Below are 9,919 nucleotides of genomic sequence, written 5' to 3' on the forward strand. Positions count from 1 at the left end.
GAATTTCAACAACAATAGGTTGCTGAGGATTTTTGGAATATCGAATGGTCTTTCAAAGACTTTTGTGAAACACATGAAAATCTGGGGATGAACGGATCCTCGATAAGTGTGAGGAATTATCCGTAGATGTATTCATATGGAAAAGGAGCTGCAAGGCAGCAGGCACAATGGATTCTCGAAACATCAGAGTGTAATTCGAGGCATCTTGTAATAACAAGAGCAACTGGAAAATGATGTATGAACGACAGGTGTATGTAGCAATTCATAGGGGTTGATGGTGGAAGGGAACTGCAAAAGCGATGAGCACATGTTCTCCGAATAACATCGGAGAGTATCTTTGAAGTCTTCTGGTCAAGCAGGCGATCATCTGGAATGAGGGGCTATCCGGGAGAAAGAAGTTACGAGAACCTAGAGTTAGAGTTAGTGTAACAGCCCCAAAATTGGGTTATCAATTTTTGTGCTGTTATTCTCTTCCTGGCACTCATTTTCAAAATTTTCTCCTGAGTTTGCTGGATGACCCTGAGAAAATTTTGTCATTTCCAACCTTTCAAAATCCTGCTCATCTCTTTTTCAGTGGGCAAGACTTCATTTGCATCAGCTCAATTCCTCTTAAACCCTAATTCCAATTTTTTGGAATTTGGATATGCCCTTGTGATTACAAAGGAGCCACCATTTTCCTTGTTCTGTTGATCCTCCCAATTGATCCCAGAGATCATCCTATCTTTCTTAACCCTGGATATGCAAAAATATTGCTAAGTCCAATGCAATATTTTTGAATTATGATGTATTCCTTTTCTTGCCTTTCTGAGGAATAAAATCCAAAGGCATATCTAGCCATCTCCTAAATTCATGAGAATTGGTGGAGTTGATGCTTATGCCTAATCCAAGCTCAGGCAAGTATATTGGCCATAATTAAATAAGGAAAATTGCCTTTTCCTATTTAATGCCAATATTGCATTTCTGCCAATTTCCAAAGGAACTACTATTTTTATAGCAGAGAAAATTCCCACTTAAATTGTGGAGCTTGTCCTTGCTATATAATCACGAGTTCCATCCTCATCTCATGTTCCACAGTTCAAAATTTGGCACATGATCCAATGCAAGTTTCTGCCTTCTCTGAAATTTTGCAAAGGAAGTGCTTTATTCCTAATTCCAATTGAACTGCAATTTGGCAGGGTGTTTAACATTGTTAAATAACCCATGGATACCAAAGATGAGCTCAATACATTCACCCTAGCTCCCTGTGTAATTTTTCAAAGTTTCTGACCAGAACACAAGTTTGTGAAGGAAGTACCTTCATAGTGTTTCCAAATGGGATGAAACTTTTCCATCCTCTCAAGTATCTCAAATCATTATTCTCCACCCAAAGTCAGTTCATTTCATTGAACTATGTGAGCACAGGAGCAATTCTTGTTTTCTGTCCAAATTTTCAGTTTGTGAAGCAAGTGTATTTTATCTTGCTCCATCATGGCTTATAATGTTTCCAGGCCTTCTCCTACTCATATAACCTATCTCCACAAGATTGTGGCTCATTTCACTTGACCAATTGCCCTGAGGATTTTTCTGAAGTTTTTGGACAGAAATGATAGCTGTGAAGGAAGTACCATTTTGGTGAGTCCATTTGGAATGAACTTTTTACAGCCTGATGGTATGTTCAAATCATCAGGATTTGCCAAGTTATAGCCCAATCCATCACTCCTAGTGAGTGTTTCATCATGATTAAGTTTCTAGGTCAGTTTTGGTGGTTGTACAGCAACTATGGTAAATAGTTGTCCATTTTACCTCAAAACTCCCAGGACCGTAGTCCTTTCTACCCCAAGCCTCCCGGACATCAAGTTTACCATTTACCCTCTCTGGTTTAATCTCTAGGATGTTGCCAAGTTTGCAACAGCAAACTTGTGGAGCTTGGTTTACTCAGCTCCATTTGTCTCTGACCGATCTTTCACCATGGTAACACTCCACACTGGAAGGACTACGTGGTAGACATGAACTTACATGAGTAAAAATCCCAGAGCGCGCCATGCTAGTGGTGACTACGAGGGTAGCCAGCCAAAACGGTGGTCTAGCCATTGTTCTCGTCGGCAGCGCTGCTCCGACCGCCTCAGGCCTCGCCATTAATGCCCAACAGCTCCCCCTCGACGTCGTCTTCCCTCTGGATCTCTGGCCCCCTTCGTTTTCTTTTCCGGCGAGCCGTGCCAACAACCAAACAGTGAGCTGCTGTAGCCATCGTCTTCTTCCTCGCTTCTGTCTTCTTTTCCCTCTCGTCTGCGAGCGTTGCTCGTCTCCGTGAGCCTCTGCGCTGCGTCTGCTTCCTCCTCGTCGCCTTCCCGCCGCTTCCCGTGAGCCTTGGCCGTGCCTGCCGACACTGCGCCCTCGCCGGTGCGCGGACACGTCGCCCGCCGCGTGCCACCTCCTCCCCTCCTTCTCGAGCTCTCCCCGCGGCTATAAATAGCGCCCCCGAGCTCTCTCGCAGTCCACCATATCCCTCCCCGAGCCTCTCCCCGAGCCCGGAGCCCCTATCTGACCACTACCGTCGCCATAGCTGTTGCCTCGGGTCTCGCCTGATTTCGGTGACCCCGAGCTCCCCTCGCCGTTCCTCCACCACCTCTGCAACCCTCAGGCTCCGGCGAACCTCCCCGTGGCCTCGGCCCCTTCCCTTCCCCACCGTAGCGCTGTGTCCACCGGCGGCCGAACCCACTCTCCGCCGTGGGCCGTGCAGCTCCTTCCCTGGTGTTCCTTGGCGGAAGCTAGCACCACCCCGAGGTGCCCCTCGCCGTCGCGAGCATTTCGGTAGGTCGCCCGTCCGCTGCCGTGGCCGGACGCGCCGGCGAGCGCCGTCGGGGCGGGCGTCTCCCCTCGGCCAGGCGCACGTTGGTGCGGGAGGAGGAACAAGCCAGGCTTGGCGGGCCCCTCCTCACGCGGCCCCACCTGTCGGTGACCGAAGGGCCTGGCCCAGTGCCAGCGTGGATAAGTGGCGGCGCCCCCGCCAAAAAGCCGTTTTCCCCACGCGAAAGCGTATTGCTGGATAGTGCGCTTTCAATCACCGAAAGCGTATTCTTCCCCTTCTTTGGGCCGGAATGCGTTTTCCTTTCTGGAAAGCGTATTTCTGAGAAAGATACGATCTATTTTTCTGCTAGGGCCCCGTTTGTAATGATTTTCTTTACAGATTGGTCCCTGATAGTTAAACAGTCATATCTTTTTACCCACAACTCCAAATGAGGTGAATCCAAAGCCCATGTCTTCGTTTCGTCGAGCCCGTTCCGTTGATGTCAGTTTCATAATATTTTCACACAGTGAGAATGACCATTTTGCCCTTGCCCATAAACAGCCTCCTCCGAGAGAGAACTGTTTCCGGCAAATCTTTTTGCGATCATTTCGCACTTCTTGCCGGAGTATTTGTCGACCCCCAGGCAAGCCAACCTCTTATCATGAGCCCCGAACTTGCATGTTGACTTTGCTTTCACCTTGTGTGTGTGTGTAGTTGCATTTGTTTTATATCGTTTTCATCGGCAGTTATTTCTTTATGCCTATCTTGCATGCTTGTGTTTCATGATACCTTTGCCATGTTAATTAGAATGTTATTATTAATAATGCCGTGCCACTACTCTACTTTATTTGCATGTCATCGTTATAAACTGTTATGAGGATTGTAATGCACCGTTGATATACTATTGTCATGTCCTTTATGTTATAGTTGTGCACTTGAGGAGTTCAATATTTTGTTCGTGCATTTGTATGCGGCATGTTGCACTCATGTTAAATATGTTCATGATGATGGAGAAGGAAATAAAATGACTTAATAATAACAAACCTCCTCCGTCATCGATGGGATCGAGTCATAGTGCCGCCGAACCAAACTTTTTCAGTGCAGCCACATTTGCCTCATGGGAGGCCTTAATGCGAGCTATTGTCGTGACCTCTCGCCGGTGCCTCCCACTAGGGAAGGTTATGGGCGTGCTTACCCTGATCAGCTAAGCGGACATAACCTTGTGTGCTCGTTTTTGAGATTTTTGGTACCAGTCCCCGAGTGGGAGTGTCCCCTAGTGGGAGTTGACCACGACGGTGGTCGGGGTGTCTTTGGTAGACACGGGGCCACCCAGGACCAGCCCGTTGGAGATTGGGTCGGAGTGGCCGGGAGAGCGTCATGGCAGTAGATTGGTTTCGTCGGAATGCCGTTGGTCCACCCGAATGGGATGACGAGGCCATGGGTTCCGTGGTGTGGGTATCGATAGCAACACGTTCGTAGTAGGTCCCACTATCAGGTCTTCGTCGAAATGGAGGACAAACCGAAATAATTAAGTTGGTAAATAAATATGTGATAACAAGAATATGGTAACTTGAACTATGAGATAGTCGTGAGGAGTCACGATGATATTTTGATGATGAGATAAGTGGTTGTGATCGCCGTAAGGATCACGGGCCAAATATTGGTCGTGGTTGTGATCGCCGTAAGGATCACAGTTGGAGACTAAGTGTTGGGCGTGTTTGTGATCGCCGTAAGGATCACGAGTTGTTCTTGAGAAAGACCACTTTGGTGGTGTGTTTGTGATCCAGAGATGATCACAGTTGATAAGAGAGTCCGAGGGACTCGGTGCACAAGTTTGGTTGCATTGCTGGAATAATATATCATTATTTGCATTTAAAGAACCATGATAGAACAGAAGATGATTGCATAATGTTAACATGCTATGTCTGCATTGGATATTATTGGTAGTTTATTTTCAGCATAGTTTCTTGATGCCATACTATGCTTTGATTGACATGTTAAGTTATGCCATGATTGAGATAAAATTCTATGTTTTGCTATTACAATGTTATAATCATGTTCTGATATGCCATGTCATTGCCATGTTAGTAGATGTTATGATTTTGTTCATGCTTAGTTGATTTTTATCATGCCATGTTTAGTAATTGATATGAGATAGGGTGTTGCATGCGCTCGGTTCTTGCTTTGTCTACAGCTTGTTTGGATGCTATGTATTTGGTTGTCTTGCAAGTACATTCAATTTACTGAACTGGCGTGTCATGCCAGTTTTGTAGGTCGTACCCGTATTGCTCGCTTGATCCGTCGTGCTAGGCCGTAATCTTGCCAGTCTTGTGAGTTGTGGAGGCCAGCCAGAGTTGTTATGCTGCCAAACCAAGACTTCCGCCACCATTTTTATCAGACTTCCACTGTCATTTAATAGCCTTAGGGCTATGCCAAATAATTGTATTCATCAATGATGTAATCTCATATACATGTATTTGATGAATATTTTTGTACCTGGAATGCTGTATTATGGACTTGTCGTGCGTCAGGTGTTATCCTGGGCTGGCGTGCGAAGGCCCCCTGCTCCATGCGGATCGGGGTGCCACAGTTAGTAAATTCATTTAACCCGAATTGAAGAGAGATCAGAGTCCCAGAGTATAGACGAGGAATAAAAGATCCTAATACCACCCAATGGCGACGTGGTCCTGTAAGACACACATCCATGTTAGTAAAAGTTTTGTAGTGACTAGACTCAACTTCGGCCAAGGAGTTGGAAAGGGGGCTACCTACAAGCAGTTGGCTCTGATACCAACTTGTGATGCCCTCGATTCAAATGTACACTAATCATACATGAAAATGTGTATGATCAAGATCAAGGACTCACGGTAAAATATCACAACACAACTCTAGACACAAATTAAAATAGTACAAGCTTTATATTACAAGCCAGGGGCCTCGAGGGCTCTAATACATAAGCTCAGATACACAAGAGTCAGCGGAAGCAAGAATATCTGAGTACAAACATAAGTTGAACAAGTTTGCGTTAAGAAGGCTAGCATAAAAGCAGCAACGATCGAAAAGGCAAGGCCTCCTGCCTGGGTGCCTCCTAACTACTCCTGGTCGTCGGCGGCCTCCATGTAGTAGTAAGCACCCTCGTGGTAGTAATAGTCATCGTCGACGGTGGCTTCTGGTTCCTGGGCTCCACCATCTGTTGCAGCGTCCGAGAAGAAAGGAAGGAGGTGGAAAAAGGGGAGCAAATCAACCGTGAGTACTCATCCAAAGTACTCGCAAGCACGGATCTACACTACATATGCATCGGTATCAATGAAATGGGTAGTATCTGTGGAATGAACTACAGAATGCCAGAAGGGAAGTGGAAGGCCTAGCCTATCAAAGACTAGCATCTTCAAGCTGCTCCACGCATCTTGCACCATCACACTACAAGGATACCCTATATAAAGCAACACAAATTCTACAACAATTTGACTATACGTTGCAAAATTTATAGTAGATACGCATATAAGCGGTGCAGCATAATACGTTGTAGAGATGCACCTCACGGCCCTATCCCTGTACATATATGAAAAAAAACAGAAAGGACAGAGGGATGAGAAACAGATCTTGCCGATTCCCCTTATCTCTCCCACCTCGTCCTTTATCCCTCCCACCTCACCGCCACCCACCACCTCCTCTTCCTTCTCCGACCCACCTCGCCGCCGGCCCTCCCCCTCCTCTCCACCCACCTCGCAGCTCCGGAGGCTGCAGTATCCGTAGCATCTCCTACCCGCCCATCCCTCTCGCCTCCCATCTCTCTCTTCACGCTGCTCCTCGCTGCGCCACCGGCGACGGCTGATTCAGGCGACGCTCGGCGAATCCCGCCACCGCGAAGCACAACCCGAGCTCTCCTCGCACCGCGGCGCCCTCCCATCCGGCTAGATCCGACGCTCGAAGCCACCAAAGCCCACCCGCGACCCCCACCCCCCATGGCTAGGGTTTCGGGCATAGGCGACGGCGCCGGTTGCCATGTCCTCCTCCTCTCGTCCGGTGAGTGCACCCCTCCCCTGGCTTCGTCATCTCTCTACCCCTGTCTATAACATCTTCTCTTCTCATGTAGATGTGGAGGGAGGAACGGCCAGTGGACAACCTTGCTGCTGCTCGGGATGAAGCAGACATGGAGCCAGGTGAGTCGTTCCACTCCTCTCTGCTCTGTTTGGTGGCACATCAGGAGCCATTTTTTGTTCTGGTGGTGTTAGGATTTTCCACTGTTTGGGCCCAAGTGCCTGCTGCTTGTGGTCAATTTGATCTTGTTGTGCTGCTACGGTGTTAATTGATGCTTCGATTGAACTGCAAGATTAACCCCTAGTGCTACCACCATAGATTCGATGAAGTAGGGCAGACTTATTGCAGGTATCCAATGAACAAAGAAGGCAGTTGGTTTCCGTTTTGAGAATTTTTATGTTGTGCTCCTGCAATTTGAGATGTAGGCTCTAGTGAGAAAGTGCAGCCTACAGGTCTGTTTTGGTGGATTTTGATTGCCTAACGCTTTGGCTGCCTCTATCCTCATGATGCATCGACGCACGTTGCCCTGTCTCCACTTCCTACAACTAATTGTATATATGAATTAATTTGAGAAGTGCAGGTTGATGCAGCGCTATGAGGCTTGGTCGCTTGGATGCGGTCCTGGAGGCATAAAACGCACATGATGTTCACAAGCATGGTGGCAGTAAGGTGCGGATGGATCTAACTAATGCTACCAAGTAATATACTGATCAATTCTATGGTACTTTTTTGATGGATATCCCTGATTTGATTGCAAATAATTTCCTGAGCTTTGAAACTAATTTGTTTTCTCAAATACACAAGTAATTGTTCTGTTGAAATTCAATTCATGCCTCACATTGCGCGTAGATCTGTTGGCCGGTTCCTAATGAGCTCCAAAACAGAGAAGCGCCATGATGTACCATGGCTTGAGGAGATGCATATGTCGGCATTTCTTTGTGTATTGCTGGAACATGGTTTGCATCACCACATTCTAAGGTCATTTGCTTTCTTTCCCCCCCTGTAATTTAATGCAATGCATGACTCCTTCCTTTCTAATGTTGGTTGGTAATGTATGAGCCTAACCTGAAATTTGCACACATCAGCATCAACCTGAAATCATAGATGCAACGTTAATTGAAAAAGGCATTCCATCAAAAGATAAAAAGAATCTGAGTATCAGCTTGCTAGGCTCCCTCCCTATGTTTTTCATTGTTTGTTGTGACGATATAATGGAGAAGCCCTTCCTTGAGTAAACTAATACTACTGCAGTTACTAATCCTTTCTGTATTGCTACATGTAGTGTATAATGTGAAGGTGGACAGTTCAGCATAATTACTAACGGAATTTGATACCTTTCAACGAAACGGTAGGTACTTTAAGGTTTCCTGCTAACATATATTCTACTCCCTCCTTCCCATAATTAATGTAAGACGTTTTTGGACACTACTCTAGTGTCAAAAAACGTCTTAAATGATGGGACGGAGGGAGTAGAATTTAGTTTGAGCTTGATTTCGTATTAGTGCAATATATATTTCACAATAAGTGATTTAAATATTCATTCCTTTGATTAGCTCAACAATTTATTAATTAAGATGTTATGGCCATTAAGATATCCGTGCTTGGAGATTTATAATAGTTTTTCTTGCAGATATCTTCTTGGTAAATATATCACTGTAGAAAATCTACACCCTGGATAAAATATTGTGACATTTGCAATTGATGGTTCAAGAAAATACTGCTAATGTAATCAATACCTTTAGAAAATAGCCACTCGAAAGTTTAAATAATAAAGGTTTATAGATACATATTTATTTTGCAAATTATGATAAATGTCGCGTAACTTCCAACATCTGGGCGGAGGTGCCATACTTTTCTCATTTACACAAGTGTATCTCCCACTATCAAACCTCCTTTTAAAACTATTTTGTTCAAGCTAATAGGCTAAACAACAAGACATCTAAGTGGGCATTCTCTAGAGACTTTGCTGCTACATAGAGATAACACGACTTAGTATTTTTAGTGTTTGTATGCTTTCAACCTTTGTATGCGTCTAATACCTTGCCTCATCACTACTTGCATTGTGTATTAACAATTCAATTTGTTATTTTTTTTGTAGATTCAAAAGATATATGGATGATTATATGGGTGCATGGCAAGTATACTGCAATGATGATGAAGTTCCAGTTCATGATGATGGATGCTTTTGGTTTTGTTAAGTACTAGGGACATTGTTGATGTTGCTAGATGATGTTCCTCAGTTACGTTTTAGTTTAGTTGTAGGGATGTTGATGGATTCTTTCAGTTAAAGTTTCGCTTCGCTGTGAAGAAAATATTTAGATTATGCAGCATATTTGGATGATGTTCCTCATGTAATATCCACTACTGTAATCCAAAAGTTTTATCCAATATATGATTTCTTCCCCTCCTGAGTATTTTCTCTTATTTTTTCCTATGTTTGGAGCATTAATTTAATTGATGGCAATATATATAATCATAATAATATTCACATTATATATGTACCAAGACATGAAGTGTTGGAAACTCTTTGTTGCCAAGCAATGAGATTTGGATTCTTGTACATTCAGCACCAACGTATAAAAGAGTAGTAATAGTTGGTTTTATGTGTTGCACTTTTGCAACGTTCCTTTTACCAATGGCTATATAAGTGTTGCGTTACGAGCTAGCAACACTGGATAAGGCTACGCATCCAAAACCGTTGGTAAAGGCACTAGCAACGCATATATGGACTCTTAGATACGGAAAAAAGCATTGCTATAGGAGGGGTCCTGTTGTAGTGAGAGTGGCATATTATAATATTAGAAAGTATGTTGTAACATTTCCCAGAGATCACTTCCTCCACTCCCTGCGAGAAAACAATCCCGGAGCCATCATTTCCATTACATGCCTCAGCATCAAGTTCTACTTGTATCGATTGAGATATAACTCTGAGTGTCCGTTATCGTCGGACAGGCTATCGACATATGTTTTCTTCCCTGCAGGGATGCACCAACTTACCCACCACCCTCGCTTAACTCCGGCCGGACACACTTTACTAGGTCATGCCCGGCCTTGGCCAAATGATACACCGCAACCCGACCTAGGCTTAATAGAGAGGTCAGCACGCCAGAC

The 9,919-nt window shown here is 44.8% G+C and overlaps 1 long non-coding RNA gene across 4 annotated transcripts; it reads left to right on the forward strand.

Moving 5' to 3' along the window:
- Positions 1-6,342: 6,342 nt before the first annotated feature.
- Positions 6,343-9,216, forward strand: LOC109749924 (uncharacterized). Of its 4 annotated transcripts, none has more exons than XR_002229781.3 (6): positions 6,343-6,793; positions 6,864-6,930; positions 7,389-7,477; positions 7,658-7,786; positions 8,091-8,156; positions 8,907-9,216. It is a non-coding gene; the product is annotated as an uncharacterized lncRNA (long non-coding RNA). The 4 variants fall into 4 exon arrangements; XR_012189794.1 differs by having other exon boundaries at positions 6,349-6,793; positions 7,384-7,506; XR_012189793.1 differs by having other exon boundaries at positions 6,349-6,793; positions 7,384-7,477.
- Positions 9,217-9,919: the final 703 nt, after the last annotated feature.

This window comes from Aegilops tauschii, chromosome 7, assembly GCF_002575655.3.
Source record: "Aegilops tauschii subsp. strangulata cultivar AL8/78 chromosome 7, Aet v6.0, whole genome shotgun sequence".
In the NCBI taxonomy this organism is placed as follows: Eukaryota; Viridiplantae; Streptophyta; class Magnoliopsida; order Poales; family Poaceae; genus Aegilops; species Aegilops tauschii.